The 15,555-nt window shown below is 37.8% G+C and overlaps 1 protein-coding gene and 1 pseudogene across 1 annotated transcript in view; both read right to left on the reverse strand.

Moving 5' to 3' along the window:
- The window catches only part of ZNF385D (zinc finger protein 385D), a 968,814-nt gene that overhangs the window by 531,127 nt on the left and 422,132 nt on the right, over positions 1–15,555 (reverse strand). The gene's annotated exons all lie outside the window — the stretch shown is intronic.
- Positions 9,025–10,773, reverse strand: LOC114050531 (annotated as a pseudogene).

Consider the following 15,555-nt stretch of genomic DNA (forward strand, 5'->3'; position numbering starts at 1 on the left):
AAGAATTCTAAAAAAGAGACATTGAACAATAGCATCAAAGAAAAAGGCTAGCAGATAAGTGTGTGAAGAGTCAATACAATGCAAGCATGATGGGCTTACAGTATATATGTTAGTATTTCAAAGATTTGGAGGACTGGAGGTAGCTTTGATGCCAACAACTACCATACATAATGAAGGGGAGGAAAGAACATAACTGTCTTCAGAACTGTAACATCTATTTGTCTGTAGGGGAGGAGAGATGAGATTGGGGAAAAGAATATCATGGAACAGGTAGAAAGACCAAGAGAGTTGAGCGTGAAAGTACAAGAGAGACCTTATCTATACCACCAGGTTAAAAATGTATAAAGAAATATAAAGATTTATGAGAATGGGAATGATGAAAAGAGTAAAGGAGAACATAAGAAAAGAAAGGGATCATAGAGTGGTCCAGAAAAAAAGTTAAAATTTATAGTTCATAGCATTTCAACTGAACAAAAGCATACCTAATAGGAAAAGTATATTTTTTAAAAATAAAATTGGTATCAAATTAGGTCACTAAAATTCTACAATTAAGTAATCCTGAAACAAGATATGCCATATTTTTTTTCACAAATCACAAACTGATTAATCAATTAATATTTCAAGCTGCATGCTATGTGTCAGATTCTGTGTTAAGTTCCAGGAACGCAAAGGAAAAAAAAAAGTTAAATTAAGTGACTGAGTATTACAAGCAGCATTGAGACTAGGCCCTTCTCACTCCAAATCAGCATTCTTTCTAAGAAGTCATGGGTTCTCTCATAAAATAATCATTCCTATGAAAATGGACAAATATCACTGTGTTCCATTCTTCACTATGTGCCTGAAATAATACTAATATTACTACTACTACTACTACTACTACTACTACTGATGATGATGATGATGATGATGATAATGTATTTAGGATTGAGATAATCCCAGAGAAGGAAGAAAGACAACGGAAATACTGTTAGAGTAAATCAAGTTGCCATGAATGATGTCAGAATAACCAGAGAAAGAAAGAAACATACCTAGCTGTAAGGTAGAAATAACCAGGGCAAAGGCTCCAAGAGAAGCAAAGGGCAAAGATCAACTAAAGGGACAGGGAAACTAGAAACAAAAAAGAGGAATGTGTAAACAAAAAAAGATGTACCAGACCTTGGCACTATGATTGGACAGCTATGCAGAGCTGAAATGGAAAACCCAGAAGGCAATGGAGAGATAGACCCAAAGAAGTTTGAATTGTTACACGACATGATTGCAAGTAAACAGAGGATTTAAGCCAAGAGCACAGAAGAGCCAGCAAACTCAGACCTATAATTCAGCAGTGTGCTGATTCAGGACAGCATCCTGGAATTGGCTTTCTACAGCCTATTAGTGAAAGAGTGGTAATTTACTTCAAATAGCTAGGAACTGGCTTTATTGACTCTGAAAATACACTGGGATTGATGAAATTCAGAAATTTACTTGCTGGCCTACCACTTTACATTCTACTCTATGGGGGACAGAGAAAAATGAGGAAGAAGGATGAAGGGAAAAAAGGGGGAGAGGGAGATGGAAGGAATAAGAGAGAGGAGAGAGGAAGAGGAGAAGATGATAACGAAGATGATGATGATGACAGTAAAGAAGATGATGAAAACAATGACAATGAGGAAGAGAAAGAAAGATAAGACAGACTAGAGCTGATGACTTAAAATACAGTGGAACCCAAAGAGGGATAGTTAGCAGTGACAGCCTGTAGAGTACCACTGAAATGAAATCCTGTATTTTCAAATAGACTGATTATCTTTTCCCCTTTATTCTCTTTGGTTAAATTAGCTTTATCTCCCCCACCCCATTCTGGTTTAATTTCCTTAAATTAACTCTTTTTATAATGTATTTTTCAATTAACTAGCATTTATTTCATTCCCTTTCCACTCCCCCAAAAAACAAACAAAAAGTCACAAATATACATATTCAAATAACACACAATCCTTCACTGATAATATCTCAAAATGTATGTGTCATTCTGCAAATTACATCTATTGTTTCTCCTTTAGGAGGTGGGTAAACCTCAGTTACTCTGGCATCTTTGTGTTATTCTGAATTATTAAATCTTTTGAAGTTTCTTTTTTTCCTTTTTTTAAAAATTGCTCCTTCAAGATCCTTAGTCATTCATGTTCTCCTTCTCTCCTCTTCTTTAATATACTTCAATTTCAGTTTTGTTGACAACGAAAAAGGTGGCTTTACATAAACAAACTTTAGCCCCAATTCCAACATTTTGGGAAAAGTCACAGAATACCTTCCCTTATTCTGCAATGTATTAGCTATTTACTCATTTATTCTTTATTTTCACTTTATCTACTCCAAAACTTCTGTGCTAGAATACAGTTCCTTTAGGAACTAACGATGACAAGTTATTCATTTCACGTGTGTTATCTTTTGAAGCAATACTCATATTCCCAAATGAGACACTACCAATACTACCAAACACTACCAATCTCCAACAGGCATAGTTTGTGCATCCACAGAATTTCTCCAGTACTTCCTCTAAAATTCAGATGTGAGTGGATAAGAGTAGAGAACAGCAAGCTATCACTTCCCTTATCCTAGTTATCATATTCCCCATACAGCCCAAAATCACATTCACTTTTGTTGGCTGTTGCATATTACAGTGCTCATTCCTCTTGACTTTGAACTTCATTAAACACTCAGATTTTTTGCAGACAAACTTTTCCCTATTGCTCCTAGGACTGCCTTCTGGAAACAACCAGAGTAAGCTGAATCCCTCTTCAACATGAGAAACCTTCAAATTTGTGAAGAGAGCAATCAGTGAAGTTATTGTGTCTTGCTAGATGTTTTATGACTACAGAATATCCACCACCCCTGACTAAAATATCTCCCTTCTATCTCATTAAATGAAATCTTATACTTTCAGCCTGCATGGGTTTATGGAGGGGTGCATTTCATCTGCTAGTATCCTTTCATCTATGTAATAAAAATGCATTCGATTAAACAGAGCACATGAGATTTCTGGTTATAGGAAGGAAGGAAGGAAGGAAGGAAGAGAGGGAGGGAGGGAGAAAAGGAGGAGGAAAGGAGGGAAGGAGGGAAGAAGGAAGAAAGAAGAAAGGAAGTAGAGATGGGAGGAGGGAGGGAGGAAGTAGGATGCACTAAGAACTTGCTATGTGCTAGGTACCATGCTTAACTCTGGGGATACATGTAAAAGGAAGCAGAATAAGCTTTGTTCTCAAAGAGTTTGTGTTCTAAACAGGGAAGATGCCATATAAAGGGAAGCAAGAAAGGGGGGAGGGAGGGAGGTATAGTTTGGAATAGTCAGTAAATGGCATAGTGACGTGATACTGGACAAGCTCATATATCAAAACCTTGAGCTCCCATCTCTCAAAGGTGAGAGGACAAAGATCCAGTGGGATGAAGATGAGGCAGATGGTCAGAGTGTAGGCTGAATATTTTAGAAATGGCCAGGAGGAGGAGTCTTTTGCCTTGGCTATTGTTGTCAACAAAGGAGACATAATGGCCAATAGATGGCCCAAGCGTGGAAGAACCAGGTGCTCTGCTCCTTTGGACAACTTCTCTGCCTCCCAAACAGCCATGTCACGGCAAACTCCCAATCATGTGAGTGCAGCGTGGATCACATATGGCAGCAATCACACTCCATCTTTGGAAGCATTTGACAGTGCTTACTGTGAGTGTACAAATCACGAGCCTTTTTGGTCATGCAGTGAGAGCTCTATTTAGCAAGACAAAATTACTCCAAGAGCTGAGAATCTATCTGGCAGGCGTTCCGTTGTGAGCTGTGGCGCAGCACAGGACATGTACAAGGAAACATGATGAACCCAAATGGTAAGAATACTGTGAAAGACTTTCTGTGTCCTTAGGCTCCAGGCATGATTATCTGGTGTGGGATCCTAAATCTAATGCTGGAAGGGACCTCAGAGGACAGCACACCTTTATTTTAGAAGTCAGGTGACTGATGCCCAGGAAGGCCCAAGGTCATATGGGAAATTAATATCGTTGGTGAGATTTGAACCAACATCCTTGGAATCAGAGCCAGAATTGTTTGCATGATGCCATCCTGTTCTCAGTGGGACAGGCTTTCCAAGAAAACCTGCCATATTTCAAAACAGGAGAAGATTGGTGTTCAAATGTTTAAATGAACAAACATTTATTGAAAATGCATTATAGGCACTGTAAGAATATAAGGACAAAGAAATATAAAAGAATATTAAGGATGTGAATATAAATTAGGCCCTACCCTTAAGGACCTTATATTATACTCAGAGAAAAAAGTATATAATGTACATACATAAGTAAAAAGTACACACATGTAAAATATGTGCAGTAAATATGGATATTTGCCTATACACGTATATACTGGCAAATACATATACATATGTACAGATACAAATACTATATACATTTACTGTGCGTGTGTGTGTGTGTGTGTGTGTGTGTGTGTGTGTGTGTGTGTTTAGGTGTGTAGGTAGCACAATACATAGTGTGCCGGGCTTGGAATCAGGAACAGCTGAGTTCAAATATGGCCTCAGACACTTATGTGTCTGTGTGACTCTGAGCAAGTCACTTAACCATATTTGCCTTAGTTCCCTCATCTGTAAAGTGGGGTTAATCGTAGCACCTACCTTTCAGGATTGTTGTCAGGATCAAATGAGATAATCTTTGTAAAGTGCTTAGCACTGTGTCTAGCACATAGTAAGTCCTATATAAATTTTAGCATGTGTGTGTGTGTATGGGCATAGGCTTATCTAATTATATATATATAATTATTAATTATATATATAGTATTAATTATATATATATAAAGAAAATGCTGAAAATTGGGGAAATCAGAAAAAGCCTCTGGCAGCAAATGGTTCCTGAGCTGTACTTTGAAGGAAGCTAGGGATCCTATAAGGCAAAGGTAAGAAGGGCTAGCAGCCTGTGCAAAGGTGAGAATATCCCAAATGAAATGCCATGAATTATCTACATTGAATGGCAAGTAGATCAGTGTGACTGCAATCTGGAAGGCAAGAGGGGCAGTAAAATAGGGGAAGATGGAGCTTTAACAGATGTTATTAACAAGAATGTTGCTATTCTATGGGGCAGCTAGGTGGAGCTACAGTGGACAGAGGTTTCGACCTGAAGTCAGGAAGACCTGAGTTCATATCCAGCCTCGGACACCAGCTATGTGACCCTGAGCAAGTCCATTAACCCCTGTCTGCCTCAGTTTCCACATCTGAAAAATGAGCTGGAGAAGAAAATGACAAACTACTCCAGTATTTTTGCCAAGAAAACTCCAAATGGGATCATGAAGCATTGAATACACCTGAAACAATTGAAGAACAGAGGCTCTGGCACATTGGAGTAGACTGAAATGACTGAACACATGCTAGTCTATACCTCACCTTTATACTGTCTCTTGCAATGTTTCAAGAACATTTCGCCATTATCTATTGAGGCAGGCATTAATATCATTATTCCCATAGTGTATCCAAGAAAATTGAGGTTCCAAAGCTTGAGTAAGTAACCCAAAGTCACACAAATAATGTTAAAACTCGGACTGGAATTCAGATCTTCTTCTTCTGACTTCAATGACCTTTGTACACTATACCATGCTGTCTCACGAGGAGAATGAGAACTAGGATTTACAAAATGCATTGAAGTCTTTAATCAAAGCCTGACTAATGGGTGGGAAGGGGTGAGGGAGGTTAAACAAGATAAAGATATATCTGATTTGCTAGTATTATAATGAACTAAATTAATTATAATGGTAATGTGGCATTATGGGAAGAAGGATGAACTCAGAGTCATGAAGACCTGGGTCTAAGTCCTGACCTTGACACATAATAGGTATCTTTGATACTTCCTAGCTATGTGCCCTGGGAAAGTCACAACTTCTGTCTTAGTTTCCTGATCTGTAAAATAGGGATAATAAAAGCACTTATCACTCAGGGGTGTTGAGAAGATAAAATAACATACTATTTGTTAAACACTTTACAAACTTTAAGCAGTTTAAGCTGAAGCTAGCTTTTATATATGCACACCCACATACCTACACGTACACAACCACACATATCTATCTGTCTGTCTATCTATCTACACACAAAAATTGTTTGAGAATATTTGCTGGTTGAAGGATCATAGGAACTAATGTTAGAAGGGATCTCAGAAATTGATTACAGTGACTCAATTTTCAGGTGAGGGAATTGAGGCAAGGTAGTAAATGATATGTCCAAGGTCATTCCAAGAGTTGGGATTCAAATTCAAGTCCTCAGATTCCAAATCTAGAGCTCTTTCCCCTTCTCCATACTGTCTCCTAGAACTGTTGTATTATCAAAGCTTGATTACTTTAAATACATGTTAACAATATGCCCCAGAGTTTTTAAATGTTTTTTTTTTTCAATTACCGAGCATTTAGTTTTTCTTCTTCCCATCTCCTTTTACCCTTGGGGTAAAAGTAAACAATCCCTTCACAATAAATATGTATATTTAAGCTAAACAGATTTCCATATTGGCCATGTTCAAAACCGTGTCTCATTCTGCATGTTTAGACCATCGTGCTCCCAAATCTGATTTGAGAAGAAAGTCATTAACCTGAAGATCCAAATGGCATACTCTTATTCATTCAATGACTTTTACATTGAAATAGCAAAAAATGAAACTCCTCCCTAACAGGTCAGGAAAGGAGATAAGAGAGGCATTTTGATAAGGTTGTGTTGCCCTGGAAAGTCTCCACATCATAAACCTTATCTTTATTAAAATGTAAATTTGCCTCTTGTTTTCAGTTTTGTGATTTTTCATTCAAATAAGATCGTCATTCCGTGAAGCGCTTCTGATAAATGTCAAATGAAGTCACAAATGCGTGGCTTTCGAGAAACAGAAAAAGGCTCTCTTACTTCTTGGGGATCAGCCGTTCTGGGGTCCCCTTCAGTCACCCTTTTTGATCATAGTACTCATTCTCCCCAGACTGCACACAGCCTCATGATCCAGCTGCTAAAATGTTCTCATCAGCCTTCATGAAAATGAGGCGAGGATTTGTCAGTGGGTTATTTTTATTCCTGGCCACATTAATGCAAGTCCTAAAGTAATCAGTTTGCATTATGGGGCCTTTCATGCTGCCTGGCCAGATTTGCAGCTTGCTTGCTTGATCTAGTCTCATGCTTGTGAGACAGCTGTTAGGCATTTAGCTAATATAATTCTAATCCTCAAGGGAATTTGGGTTTGCCCAAGAAAAGCTGCACACAGGCACTCTAGTTGGACAGGAGAAACATCTTAAGTCACTCGTAATTTTTTTTTTTTTTTGAAATTAGCTCCAGCATTTCAGTGAACAGGTTCATTATAACTGTCTGACTAATCAGAGTATAATAGCTGTTGGCTACCATTTGTTTCTAATTTTAATTTTCTCTGGGGTATGTTTAACATGTTCTATTATATCTTTCCGACATATCATGTTGACTTCAAGGGCTATTAAGTGAAATCCTTTTTTTAAAATTTTCTTTAATGTATTCCATGTGTAAAGATTCTCACACGCCTTCTCTGATTTTGATTTGACACTATCTTTTCTTTTATCTCTACTTATTAAATCTTAAAGAAAATAGACAGATAGATAGATACATAGATCATAGATAGGTAAGACTTTTGATGGTGTGCCTGCCAAGAGATGGTATCTGTAAGAGGCAATTCAGTTGTTGCATTCAAATTCAGTTCACAGAGAGACAAACTTAATTGGCAAAAAAAAATCAAGAAATATAATTGTTTAAATTGTGAACTTTTCTTAAAACAGTAGATTATAATGAAAGGCATCAATTTATATTGTATCATGTTGTCATGTTGGTAGTTCCAGCCTGAATGAATACTTTATCTTGTTACTAAAGAGAAAATAAAATAGAAAGCCAGAAATAAAAGCAAGGGAAAAAAGATAAGAAGGAGGAGGAACATTATGGTGTATGGATTATAAAAAATATAAACTCTGAATATACAATTTATACACATTTATATGTATACATTTATATACATTTTGGGTATAATATGGAAATTCATGCTTAAAATTCCTCATTAAAATGCATATTATTATACTTACAATACTATGAATAACTGACATTTTCATATAACTTTAAGATTTACAAAGCATTTTATATATAATATTTCACAGCATCCCTGTAAGTCAAGTGCTATTATTAGCTCCATTTCACAGATAAGGAAATTGAAGGTGAGGGGTTTTTTTTCCATTTAAATTGCATATTTTATTTCTCGCAATCCCAGCATAAGCAGTTTACTGCTCGCCCTCATCCCATGCCCACTGCTATGCCCAATTTCTAGCAGGCTTAGACCCTGGGCACCCTCCTTACAGCATACAGTGATGAGAGCTCCTGAAACTTGGACACAAATGCTTCTTCATGATGAATGTGAATAAACAGTCCCAGTGAATCTTAAATCAGTTTGAATGTGCAGTGCAACTTGCACCTTCTGAATGCGCTGTTGTAGAGTGTGAGTCTGAGGGAGAGAAGCTAATATTGCTTTTATTATCTTACCCTTTCAACATTAAATAGAGACCAAGATAGAAATGGATCCAATGTTTCACCACAAATATGTCTTCTTATGTAGCCTAAGCTGAGAATGGCCTGTAAATGGGTGCCCACAAAATGCAACATTTGAAATTTTCTCCAATCAAAATAAGAAATAAACCAGTATGATCTTACTTCTATTAAATTTTGAAGGCTTACAACAGTTAAAATATTTTTGCTTCTATATATAAAGAATAAAGAAATATTGTTTTCATAAGATACGAGAGTAACCAATTTCACCCTTGAGTAAAAGTAAAAACTGTGATTCTTTTTAAAAAATTAGTCCCAAGTCGCATTTAGGAACTTAATAGTTTGTTGTTGCACTGACAAGATGACAAATCAAAGTGGAGGGTTTGTTTGCTTTTTGTTTGTTTGTTTGTTCGTTTTGGTTTTGTTGTTGATATTCAACGGTCATGGATGTAGTTTTGGAAATATCTCAATCTTAAGGGAGGGACCTGTTTTGTTTCTACCACATTTGTTCCTTGGGTTGGATGTTTAAGGGTAAGGCACATTTTGCTGGACCTGGGAAGACTACTTTGTAGTCATCAAAGTCAAAATATTCATCCTCTCTCCATTAGCATTCCATTTCCTAATAAACAACTCAGTACTGCAAGATACCTCTGATTCCACCAAATCTTTTTACCTACTTGGATCCTTCCTATGACTTGTCTGTAAAAATGTCCAACTTTGCTCCAAATCATTCAAACAGTGGCACACTCTCTATCATTTCATGTTCCTGTCCTGTTTCTTTCTTTATAAAAGTGAGATTTATCCTTCTTTTTCTCTGGAATTAAATACAGAATATTTTCTTCTTCTCTGCCTTGGCAATGAAGAGCATATCTCATTAGATCTAGATTTTCATACATGATCAAAATCTCTCGGTTTCTATTTCCAAAGTCTTTAGTATATCTTTAACTCCAAAAGAGAAATTCTCAGTGTCTTGACTAATTTCATCAAAGCATCACCCTATTAGTTTCTTCTCTTGAACGAATTTCACATTGGAGAAAAGTTCAGTAGACACCACAATTGCCTGGTTGAATCCATTTTCACCACTATAGGAGATATCAGCTAATTTTAAAACTTCTGATTGCAATTGCTGATCAACATGTCAAATTGACTTAGCTAAGTTTTGAACTCAGCTGATCCAGCTAAAATGAGACCAGCCACGTTCACTTTGTACCCAGAAATAAACAGCTACATAGCAATCTCAGCTACCTTCCTTACATAGTTGAGTCATTTTTCTATTTGTAAACAGGCAAAACACAAGGCAGACTGATCTCCTTACAGGGTTTCTTTGGGATATCCACAATGAATTTGTGCAGGACTTCTTTTGTGTTTCCTTGCAGAGAGCCAAAAAGTACAGCGCTATGATCTACAATAAAGCTAAACTTTCTATCATCATTGTAACAGTCTCTATATATAATTTGTTGTCATATAGATACAATGGTGTATTGATCGGTTTGAAAGGTTCAAAATCAATGTTGAGTTTTGGTTTTTTTTGTTTTGTTTTGTTTTGTTTTGTTTTTTGTTTTCCTTCTTCTGTCACAGGTATTCCAAGTAAACAACCAGACCATTTGGTGGTACATTATTATAAAATTTGAATGTTTGGTGAAAGGATGTAATGGCTCCCCAAACTGAAAGGTAGTTTCCATGAGATTTTATATTGGATGCAGTTCAAAACTCATCAGCTGGCATTTTTGCCCCTTGTGAAATCTGGACTTTTTTGTCATTTTTTTGATAATAATTCATGTATTTTTAGTTTCCAATATTCACTTCCATAATATTTTGAGTTTTGTATTTTCTTCCCTTCCCACTCCCTCCTCCAAGACAGGGTACAATCTGATATAGGCTCTACTTATACATTCGTATTAAGTATAGTTTCCCATTAGTCATGATGTGAAGAATAATTGGACCTAATGGGAGGAATTATGAGAATGAGCAATAAAACAAAATAACGAAGACAACACCAAAAGACTCACAGTGGAAATTGCTATCCACATCCAGAGAAAGAACTATGGAGTCTGCATTCAGTTTCAAGCGTACTTTGGTTCTCCTTTTCCTTGGTTGTTTTGTTTTATTGAAATCTGGTCCTTTGGCAGAATGATCAACAACATCCAATGGTGCCATTGCTGTGGGCTGCTTCCAGGCTCTTGATGAGTTTCTTGATCTTCCAGATCTCTTCACTGCTGTTGGCAGTGCTGGAATTATCAGCCATCTTCTCACCTCCTCCTCTCTAAGGGCCCAGCCCCAGGTCACAGTGCTCCTTGGCTGTGGGAGCCCTGTCTCTTAGGAGCCGCACGTGTTATAATCTGGCTAAGAGAGTTTCAGCAAATTGCCCCAGATTATAGAACTATGAAGGCTCTGCGTGTGATTTGAACCTAAATTGTATAATAGGATCAAAGATGTAGAATTGAAAGCAATTGCCAAAAGCCTCTAACTGCAACATTCTTACTTTATGGAGTAAGAAACTGATCACCACGGAATTTAAAACCAGGCAATTTTGTTATCATTATTGTTATTTAGTCGTTTCCTATTCTTGACGTCATTCATCCATTTTCAGTTGTGTCCAACTCTTCGTGATCCCATTTGGGATTTTCTTGGCAAAGATACAATAGTGGTTAGCCATTTTCTTCTCCAGTTTGTTTTACAGAGGAGGAACAAGAAGCCTTAAGTGACTTGCCCAGGGGCACACAACTAGGAAGTGTCTGAGGCCAGATTTGAACTCAGGAAGATGAGTCTTCCTGACTTCAGGCCCAGTGGTCTATCCACTGGGCCAACCAGCTGCCCAGTAAAGTTAGCAAGCATTTATTAGTACTTATTATATAATAATCATTCTGCTAAGCACTGAGGATATAGAGAAAGGCAAAAATAATCCCAACCTACAAGGAGCTTAGTTTCTAATAGTCGAGAAACATGCAAACAACTTTGTACGTGGAAGATAAATGCAGGAGGGAAGGTAGTAGTATTGGGGGAAGGTAGGAAATGCTTTTCCATTCAAGTATTATTTTAGCTGAGGCTTTAAGAAACCCAAGAAAGTCTGGTGGCAAAGGGAGAATTCCAGACATATAGTGGAGAGCACGAGAAAAATAGCCAATGAAAATGCCTGGAGTCAGGAGATAGAGTCTCGAGCAAGGAAAAGAAGGTAAGCCAGTGTCACTGGATCAGAGAATACATGAAGGTGAATAAGGCATAAGAAGCCTAAAAAAAATTAGGAAAGAGGTGAGGTTATGAAGGACTTTTAAAGCCAAACAGGATTTTTTATCTAGTCACAGAGGTGATAGGGAGTTACTGGAGTTTATAGCATTAAGGATGATATGAATAGACCTGTGTTTTAGGAAGATAATGTTGACAACTGAGTAAAGTATTGACTGGTATGCAAAGAGTCAGGTATGCATTGGATTCAGGGAGACCAACCAGCAAATTCTTATAATAATTTAGGCTTGAGGTGATGAGGGCCTATACCAGGGTGGTAGTAGTGTCAGAATAAAAAACATATGAGAAATGTTGTAAAGGTAAAATCAACAGGACTTGGTAACATCCTGGATAAGGTTGCAGGGGAGCGGTACTGAGTAGTACATGATGATACCTTGTTTATAAAACTATGACTGGGAGGATGATGCTACCCTCAATAGTAATAGGGAAATTAGAAAGTGGGGAGGGTTTGAGGGCAAAGATAATGAGTTCAGTTTTGGAAATGATGAGTTAAATATGTCATGAGATATACAGTTTGAAATATCCAGCAGGCAGTTGGAAATGAGAGACTGGGTATAAAAAGAGAGGATAAGTAGATTTGAGAATGACCAGGATAGAGATGATAATTGAATACATGGGAGCTGATGAGATCAGTAAGTGAAACAATACAGAAGAACCAGAGAAAGGGGACAGCTACCAGTAGTGGGTGTAGCCTGGATGAAGATTCAGCAAATGATTCAAAGACAGAAGGAGGAGAACAAGGAGAGAATGGTGCCATGGGAACTAAACGAGGAAGAGTAGTCAAGGATAAGAGGGAGATTGGCAGGGTAGACACTACAAGGACTCTTTAAGGGCTTCTTACAGCAGGGCAAAGGCAAAAAAAAAACTCAAGAGGACAGGACAATATAGAGTTGAATTGGTTCGTCGAAAAGACGATTGGGTAGGGAGAAGAGTGTAAACAGTGTAGTGTTGACTAGGAAACTACTGAGAGGTCAAGGAATTGGAGGTTACAATGAGGAGGGAGAACATAATCAGACATAGCAATGCAATGGGAGAGGTGGAATGACAACAGATTATGATCAGATGAGGGAATGTCATGAATGTGAAAGTAGTGCATTTGTAGGTGATGGAAAGATCAGGTTGTATCCATCTCTGTGTCTAGCCAAGGTGGAATGGAGGAATAGGCCATAGGAAATGAATAAATTGATGAATTGGGAGGTAAGGGTGTTTGAGGGAGTATCGATGTGTATGCTGAAGTCTCCTATTTTGAGGACAGAATATGGGGTGGAGAGAAAAACTGTGAGTCAATTACTAAACTCATGAAGGGAAGAAGGGTGTTATTCTGGAGGTCGGTAGACAACAACCGTCAGAATTTTGGTTGTGAAATAGAAATAGATTGAATGAATTGTTAAGGAGGAGAGGTTACTAGTGATGGTAAGGGAAGGTGAGTTAAGAAGTGGCAGTAGGGAGCAAGGGGTATACCAATTACCCCACCTCAAACAGTGAGCCAAGGGAATGACTAAAAGTACAACCAATGCTGAAAAAAAACGTCAGCAGGAAAGACATGTCATCAGCTGGGAGCCAGGTCTCCATGAGAGATAGAGGAAAAAGTGGGAAAGGGAAAGATTTAAGGTGAAAGCAAGCTTGTTACTTATGGAACAAGCATTCAAGAGAACACAGTGGAAGGGGTAGGTAGTTTTAGAGTGTGACATCGGTAGGGATTTTATTGAGATAGATTGGAATAAGGAAGTAGGCATTGGGGTGCTCCAGTGGTTCAGAATCACTGAAATGGGAAGTTTGCCACTTGGTCTAAATTTGTTAATAATTGAAAAATGAGGTCAGGCAGGTTATGAACATCCCTAGGTTAGGCCTCAGGGTGTTGTTCTCTTAAGGTGTTAGGTCCATGGGACCAAGGTAAGGAGCTTTGGCAGCCAAATGAACAAAGGAATGGCACGAGGAGAGATTTAGGTAGGGGAACCAATCAGAAAACTAACGTAATAGTCTAGTTTTGAGGTAATATGGGCATGCATTAGGGTTGTGACAGCATCAGAGGGGAGAAGGGGTCATATGAAAGATGTGGCAAAGGGAGACTTTAATAAAACTTTACAAGAAAGTAGATATTGGGAGAGGAGGAAATGAAGAGTTATAGATGGTATAGGATGAAAAACTGGGTAATTGGGTTGATGGTGGTGTCCTTGACAGTAATAGTGAAGTATTGGGAATGGGAGGGTTGAGGAGGAAGGATTATGACTTCAGTTTTAGACAGGCTGTGTTTAAAATGTCTGTTATTCAGTTCAAGATGTGCATTAGTCAGAGATGTGACACTGGAGGATAGGAGAGATGCTAGGACTGGATAAATAGGAAGGAAGGAGAGAAGAAAACAAGAATTTATTATATTCCAGGCACTGGGATAAACACTTTACACAGAATGTTATTTTATAGCTGAGGAAACTGAGGTAGACAAAGGTTAAGTGATTTGCCTAGGATCAAATAGCTAGTAACGGTTTGAGTCGGGGTTTGAATTCAAGTCTTCCTGACTCCAGGCCCAGTGCTCCAATCAATGCACTACCTAATTTCCTGTAAATCTGGTGACCATCTGCTAAGATGTAACAGATGAATCATGGGAGCTGATAAAATCTTTAGGTGATTTGTTTAAAGTCAAACAGGTAGAAAGTATAAAAGACAGGATTTGATTCCTGCTCCTCTCTAACCAGAGATAAATATCTTTCCTCTATACCATGCGGTGTGCTTCCTACCTTATTATATACCCAATTGTAACCTGATAGTTTGAAAGGTTCACAAATTATCATTTCTTTCTTTTAAAATATCAGAGAAAATCCAAAATAAATTTCATGAATTACCAAGTGTTTCAGAAGACACATATTCCTCTGCTTAAGACAGTGGAAGGTGACGGTATGTCTCCAAATAATTTTATTGCCAAACTCAGATTTAGGTTCAAACATTGCAGATAAATCAATCAACCAATCAAAAGCATTTCTCAAGTGCCTATTCTGTGCCAGGCACTATGCTAAGCTTAAATGGTATAAACACAAAAGTGGAACAGCCCTTGCCCTTTAGGGACTTACCTTCTATGAGAAAGACAACAGGAACATATATAAATATGAATACAAGCTAGCTTTTGGGAAGAGAGGGCATTTGCAGGATCAAGACAGGACTCATGCAGAAGATAAAGCTTAAGCTATGTCTTCAAGAAAAGAAGAGAGGCAGATGGAAGGAAGGAATGCATTCTAGAAATTGGGTACAAACAAAGCAAGAGCACAGAACCTTCAGGTTGATTATCATGTTTTACAAGTATCAAGACTGATCTGACAAGACTACTAAGTGAGAAAAGGAGGGAACAATGTATAATGAGGCTGGAAAGTTAGGTGGGGACAGGTTTTGAAGGGCTTCAAAAGTGAAATTGGCACCAGTCTATCACTTAGTTAAAGGAGCTACCGAAGGCATTCAGAGGTTAAGTAAGTCACGTAGGGTCACAAACTAGTAAGTATCAGAAAAAGGGCTTAAACCCAGGTCATTTTCACCTCAAACTCAGCACTGTATTCACTGCTTACTAGGCTGAGCATTCCTACTCTAAAATTGGCTACGGTACAGAATTAAATCATTTTATTGAAGTATTTGTTTTGAAAATGTCTTTGTTCTCACAAATTTCCTACCTTTATTCTGTTTATAGGTTATTTTAAATATCACATTAATTTTAATCCTTGCTGAATATTTCCTGTGGTAGCCTCAAGGCAAAATCAGTAAGGTTCTGCCATGACCTTTGTTGAATTTACGAAAGTTTTAA

This window comes from Vombatus ursinus, unplaced genomic scaffold (assembly GCF_900497805.2).
Source record: "Vombatus ursinus unplaced genomic scaffold, bare-nosed wombat genome assembly UNPS02014799.1, whole genome shotgun sequence".
Lineage (NCBI taxonomy): Eukaryota > Metazoa > Chordata > Mammalia > Diprotodontia > Vombatidae > Vombatus > Vombatus ursinus.